Below are 6,711 nucleotides of genomic sequence, written 5' to 3' on the forward strand. Positions count from 1 at the left end.
CCATCCCTGCCCCATGCCCAGCACCTGCCCAATGCCCATCCCTGCCCAATGCCAGCTCCTGCCCAATGCCCATCCCTGCCCAATGCCCAGCTCCTGCCCAATGCCCTCTGGGGCTGATCCTCTGTCCCTGAGCCCGCTGGGCTGGCGGCTCCCAGAGTGGGGGTTCCGTGCAGGGACACTCAGCAACCTTCCAGGTGGTGAAGGGAAAGGAAGAGGGAGGTCTGGGATTTTTTGGGGGAGAAGCTGACCCTCCTCTGTACCGTTCTAGCATCGAGAGGGGGCCTCATGCACTTCTGTGCCTCAGTTTCCCCTCCGAGACTGACAGTGGGGGTGCAGAGAGCGCTCTCTGTGCAGTGACAAATCAGCCCCACAGCACACAGCTCTGAAAGCTGCAGAACTCCCGCACAGACCCTCGGGGCTTTCCTGCCACCGCACGGTCACCTCGAGGGGAGCCACCAGCAGGCCCCCCTTCACCGGGCCTCGCTGCTGCCCCGTTTTCCCATCTGGAGCTGTTTCCCCACAGAGAAACTCATCAGTCTGACTAAGCAGGAATAGAAAAAGGCAAACCCTCCGCCCAGGCGTCCCGCGGTGCCCCAGCCGCGGCCGGCGTGTCCCTGCCTGCGCAGGGGATGTCGCTGTGGCTCTCTCCAGCAGCGCCTTCCCCTTCCTCGCAGAGCCTCAGCACGGGCTGGGTTTGTCTTTCAGCCCCAGATTTCGATGCCCAGCGTGTTCTGAGCAGCTCTGCTTGCGGGGAGCTGCGGGGCAGGCACAGCCCAGGGACCTGCAGCCCCCGTGTCCCGAACGCCTTCCCTCTGCCAGGGCTGCTGTGAAAAATGCATGTATTTTATGACTGGCTTTTCGCAAATATTAAAATGAATATTATATGTGTTGTGTTAGAAAGAAATGCTGTATTAACTCTCTGAAGTACTGTGTTAAATATGGTTTTAGGTTATAAAAATTGTTAAAATAGAAACTGGGCTATGTAAGATGCATTGTTTAACAGAAAGGGCTTGCAGCGAGATAGCAGCCACAGGACACCTGAATCTTTCAGAGAAAGGGAATTTATTGCCTTCTTATCAGAAGAAACGAATTTCTTCCCGCCTTGGAGGCGCTGTTAGGATTAGAAGGAAGAAGCTGACACTGCCCAGACAGAATCCTGTGTTTGAATGGAATTTATGCATCATGTATGAGGTGTATGAATATGCAACAGGCTATTGTTCTTAAGGGTTAATCCTTTGTTAACGGGTGTCCTTTTTCGAGCTCGTGCTACCCAGAAAAAGGTACCCGGACATCCGTAACTCTTTGCTTTAATTGTCTCATATTGTCCTGATTCAATTTGTCCAAATTGTTATTACTCTAATTGTGTTACTATTCTTTTTAACCATTTTATTACTATTAAACTTTTAAAAATTTTAAAAACAAGTGATTGGCGTTTTTCACAGCTGCCACATGCGGGTCACCTCGCAGAGCCCCGGCTGGGGACATCCCTCAGCTGCTGCAGATCCCAGTGCCAGCCGCGATCTGCGGTGCCCCCGTGCCAGGGATGTCCCTCGGCTCTCCCAGCACCCAGCTCCGATCCCGCAGGCACCTCCTGGATGTCCTCATTCCCCTCAGGGCAGATCTGTGGCAGCCCCAGATGAGGAGAGGTCTCACCAACTCTAATCTGGAGCCTGGAGTTCAAACATTTCATTTCTTGCCAAGAAATTCTCCAAATCGAGCTCCGAGGGCCACATCCAGAAATCGTGTGTTGATCCTTGGAGGATTTATAGACGATGGAGGATCCCCAGGTGGAAAAGTCACTGCACCAAAGCTCAAGCTGCTGGTTTGGAGTTGTCCCATGTGGGATTCCCCAAGCTGGGAGCCAGAAGGTGCTGCAGAGCTGTGCCCTCCTTGAGTAAATGGAAGAGCTGAGCTAATGTGAGGCTCTCCATGGCTTAAAACCAGCCTCATTTCCTGCAATTGTTTGCAGGGGGAAAAGAAATAAACAGAAAAAAACAACCAAAAGTTCAATGCCCACCCTGGTGATGCCCTGTGCTGGGGGTGATGGAGAGGGAGGCTCTCAGAGATGCCTCTCAGAGGAATGGTGGTGTGAGGAGGAGCCTGGGAGAACCAGGAGAGAGGGGAAAAAGCCAACCATGGCACTGGCTCGTGAACTTGCTGGGAGCCTGAAAATGAGGGGGCAGCCCTGTGCAGGGGACTGGGTTCCCAGCAGGGGCTGCAGGGGCAGGAGCATCCCCATCCATGAGCCAGGAGGAAAATTCCTGTGCTGGCTCAGGAATTCTCAGTCTCACTGCATGGATTCCATGGGTAACCACGGCAGGGCACCCACAGCCCCTGGCCTGTGTGACCCAGCACGAGCTGTCGGGAGTTTCTGTAACTGCAGGGATCCCTTGGCTACTGGAATCCTGCAAATCCTCCCCTAACTGGGATGCCTCAGCTCGCTGGTGCTTCACACACAGCAAAAGGCACATTTATTTTGTAAAAATCACCCAAACAAACAAACCATCCAGAAAGCCACAGGCACGTCCTGTTCCTGGGCCTCTTTTTGCTGAGGACAGGTATTTGTGCTCTTTTTGTTGGGGACAGGTATTTGTGCTCCTTTTGCTGGGGACAGATTTGTGCCCTTTTTCCTGGGGACAGGTATTTGTGCTTTGTTTGCTGGGGACGGGTATTTGTGCCCTTTTTGCTGGGGACGGGTATTTGTGCTCTTTTTGCTGGGGACAGGTATTTGTGCCCTTTTTCCTGGGGACAGGTATTTGTGCTTTGTTTGCTGGGGACGGGTATTTGTGTGGCATCCCAGCTCTGGACCTTCCCCAGCTCCAGCTCCTCCCGGGGCTGTCCCAGGCACCAGAATAAAGGATTCCCGAATCAGCCCCGTGTGTGGGCAGCTCCGGGGCTCCCGGCCGTGCAGTGCCTGCCGCAGGCACAGGAGGGTGGTGATGCTCTGCGCAGCCCGGCACTGCCGGAGGATGATGAAGGGCGACGCTTCCTGAGAGGAAGGCTTTGCCACCCGCGGAGGGGACAGCTCGGGGAGCCCCGGAGCTGATGATGGCCGCTCACCAAACCCTGGGGGGCTGAAGGCTTGGCTGAAGCTCAGGAGAGCCCGTGGGTGGTCGATGTGAAAAAGGGACACGGGGAGGGGTTGGGCCAGTGCAGAGATGGGAGAGCAAACCCCAAATTTGGGCTGTGTCAAACACATGGGGGATGATTCCCTCCGGGACATCCCACCGTGGAACGCAGCCATGTGAGGTCTTCAAGGCTTTGACCTTAATTCTCAGCTGCCTCCTCAATAAAATCAGAGTGAGGCCCGGGGGGATGGAAGGAGAGATCACAGGGAGTGGGAGGCACCCGTGGGGTGAGCATCCCACAGGGGAACCCTACGGACCAGAGTCACCAGCACCGGGACTCAGGGGTCAGTGAGGGTGCCATGGGGGGATGCCACTGCTGCAGGTCTGAGGGGCACCAAAGGGGGCACAGAGCAGGAGCCAGGGGTAAAGCTGCTGAGACAGGGAGTTCATGGAAGCTGCAGGATTTGGTGCCCTTGAGCAGCACAGCCCCTCACTAACAGCCCGGGTGGGAAACTCCAGCACAACATCCAGCCTGTGTCCCCAGGCCTGTGCCCAGCGTGGCGTGGGCAAAGACCCTGCCTGCTTGTGTGCCCGGGCCATGCCAGGAGCTCCCACAGCTCCCGGCTCCCTCTCGGGGGAAGCCGTGTGTCCCAAAGGGTGGCAGCAGCTTCTAAAGCCCAAACGGAGCCTGGACGCGACCTGCCAAGGCTGCTGGGTGGGAGGGATCTCCTGCGGGGCCGGAATGTGCCCCGTGCCTCGCTCAGCAGCTGGGGGCACACCCCGGGCTGCCCTGGCCCCGCTCCCCGTGCCAGCCCGGCCACAGCTCCGTGCGGGAGCAGCTCAGGCTCCTCTGCAGGAGGGCCCTGCCTTGGCTGCTGCTGCTCCCCATGAGCTCAGCACAGCCCCAGCGGGCTGGCAGAGCCCCAGCGTCCCCTGCCAGCGCCATCCTGCCCTCCCGATGGGACATCCCGGCCCGCTGCGGGCTCCCGGCCGGCCACAGCGATGCACAGCTGGGCCACGCGTGCTCTGGGCAGGCCATGAGCACCATCCCCTGCCCTCCCCTGCCCTGCCCGCGGGGACAGGGACACTGCAGAGACACGTCCGCCGTGCCCGGGGAGCCGGGGCTGCTCGGAGCTGCTGTCAGACTCAGACACCTGCGCGGGGATGCTGCAGAGCCTCTCCAGCTCAGTGCCAGGCTCTCCCCGTGGCAGGGGGATGCTGCAGAGCCCAGAGCCTCTCCAGCTCAGTGCCAGGCTCTCCCCTTGGCAGGGGGTGCCGCGTTCCTCAGGGATGAGGAGCTGGATACAGGAGCCGCTGTCCAGGCTGGCACGGCCGCACCGACACCCCAGGAGTGGGCCTGGCCCGCCGCCGGCCCTCCCCGGGCTGCAGGAACCGGAGCGGAGCCGCTTTCCTTATCGCCCTCCCGCAGCCCTGTCCGTGCCTCTCCCCCGCGGCTCCGGCCCGGCCGCCCCCGGGTCACGGCGGGGCTTGGCAGCGGCGCGGGAAGCGAAGCATTGTGGCTGCCCACTGCGGCCCGGCTGCAGGAGAAAGCAAGGATTTCCTGGCCTGGAGCAAGTCCTTCCCGTCCCCTCCCTGCTGCCGAGAGCCTCGGGGCTGAGGTGCGCTGTTCCCAACGGGCTGCGGACCTGGAGCCAGGGGCTGCCCTGCACGGAGCTGCTGCTGGATGTGGAAGGAAGCAGGAGGCAGCACGGATCCGGGCACCTCTGCTGGCAGTGCCAAAATCTCCCCCTCTGCTCCATCCTTCCCATGAACAAAATCCCTGCTCAGCGCAGAGGTGCTCCCCTTGATGCTCGTGCATTCTCCCCCACAATGAGCCACGGGGACAGTGGCAGCTGGGTGGCCTTGTGCCTTCCCACAGGGACTTTAGGAAGGGCAATTCGCCCTTTGCCAAGCTCAGCCCAGCCCCATGACAGGCGGATGGATGCTGTGGGGATCTGTCTCCCTGGGCAGATCCTGCAGCAGCAAACAGCCCGGCATGTGTTCCGAGGCTGCACCTCACACAGACACCTTGAAAAGGGGCTGTAAGAGCCCAGCTGGGACACGGAGCTGGGCAGCTCACATGCACAGCCACGTTTCTTCCTGCTCAAATGTCACTTCTCCTTCCTGCGGAGGGAGCAGCCGAGGCGGGGGCAGCTGCCGCTCCCACCCCGAGCAGCCGCGTGGGCGCTGCCGCCGCTTCCGCCGTGCCGCGATCTTGTGCGGGGACTGCACCTGCCCGTGGCTTTTTTAGCACTAGGGCTGGTTTCCTGCTCTATTTCCGTGATTTAAACTTTCCAGTCCTGGGGATGGCTGTGGCAGAAGGGCTGTCCCTCATCTCCCGGCCTGGAGCGTTCCCAGCACTTTGCCACGCTCTCCATCCGGGCATGGGCTGGGGATGGCACCGTGCTGCCCCGGTGGAGGCTTGGCCGTGGATCCGGGGCTGCTCTCCGCACGGGGAGCCGGCAGACCCTGGGCAGCGCCCAGCTCCCAGCTAAGCCCTTGGCTCCGGCTCTGTCCCGGTGGAGGTCTGGTTTCTGTCCTGCCGTCTGCTTGTCCTGCCTCGCTGCGAACAGTCCCCGTTTTGTTTGCCCGGAGCCGCGGCCGCGTGCCTGGGCCGCCTGTGCACAACGGCTCCTTGTTCACCGCCTCCCTCCCCGCTCGCTCCTCGCCTGTTTTAGCAATTATCCCAATTAGCTGTGCCCTCTCCTTGCTCCCCAGCTGCCCCTCGGAGCCTCATCCCTCCTGCTCCGCGGCGGTGGCGGCAGCGCTGCTGTCCGGCCCGGGCCAGGGCTGCGGGCACTTTCCTGGGTGGGAAACAGGCAGGCTGTGCAAAATCCGCGCGCAATCCCAGGGCTCTCCAACCCTCTTTGGCACTCGAGGAGGGTGAGGGAGCCGTGCCGAGCCTGCAGCTCCCGGGGCGCCGCTGGCATCTGCCTCTGCTCCTTGGCATGGCCCGGCTGGGTGCTGCCCGTCCTGCCCCCGCCGCACCGGTGCCCCCTGGCACGGGGGGTACCCAGACTGTTCCTGCACGCCACCACCCCGTGCCCCGCAGCGGCACCATCCTCTGCTCCCACAGCCTCACCGGAGCCGGGGCGGGGGCCAAGGTTGAGGTTTGCAGCCGCTGCCGAGGCTGGGGCTGCCCAGGGGCCTTTCCACAGCAGCTTCGGCAGTGCCGAGCTCCAGGGCCGCCTTCTCCTCTGCCCCTGAGCCCACCGGAGTGCAATCCCTGGGGCGGTGCTGGGCACAGGAGCATCCCTGCCGGCAGAGCCCAGCGAGAGGAGCAGGACCAGCTATTCCTGCGTGCTGACAGCTTCCCGTGCATCGCCTAGACTGGAAACCGAGGGCAGGCAAAGCCCGGATCCTCTGCCCGAGCCCCTGCAATGGTCACAGCAGCGTGGGCAGCCCCTGGCAGCACCCCGGTGCGGGGACACAATGGGGACACAGCGGGGACACAATGGGGACACAGCGGGGACACAGCGGGGACACAATGGGGACACAGCGGGGACACAGCGGGGACACAGCACCTGGCAGGGCAGCACCGGGGCTGCCGCTTCCGGCGGGGCTCGGAGCGCCGTGCCCGCGCTGACAGCAGCCCGGGGCTGCCGGGGTTTGATCTTTACCGCTCGAGCCGGGCTGTCTGCTC

This window comes from Melozone crissalis, unplaced genomic scaffold (assembly GCF_028551555.1).
Source record: "Melozone crissalis strain CALT ecotype California unplaced genomic scaffold, PUWL_Pcris_2 ptg000041l_1, whole genome shotgun sequence".
In the NCBI taxonomy this organism is placed as follows: Eukaryota; Metazoa; Chordata; class Aves; order Passeriformes; family Passerellidae; genus Melozone; species Melozone crissalis.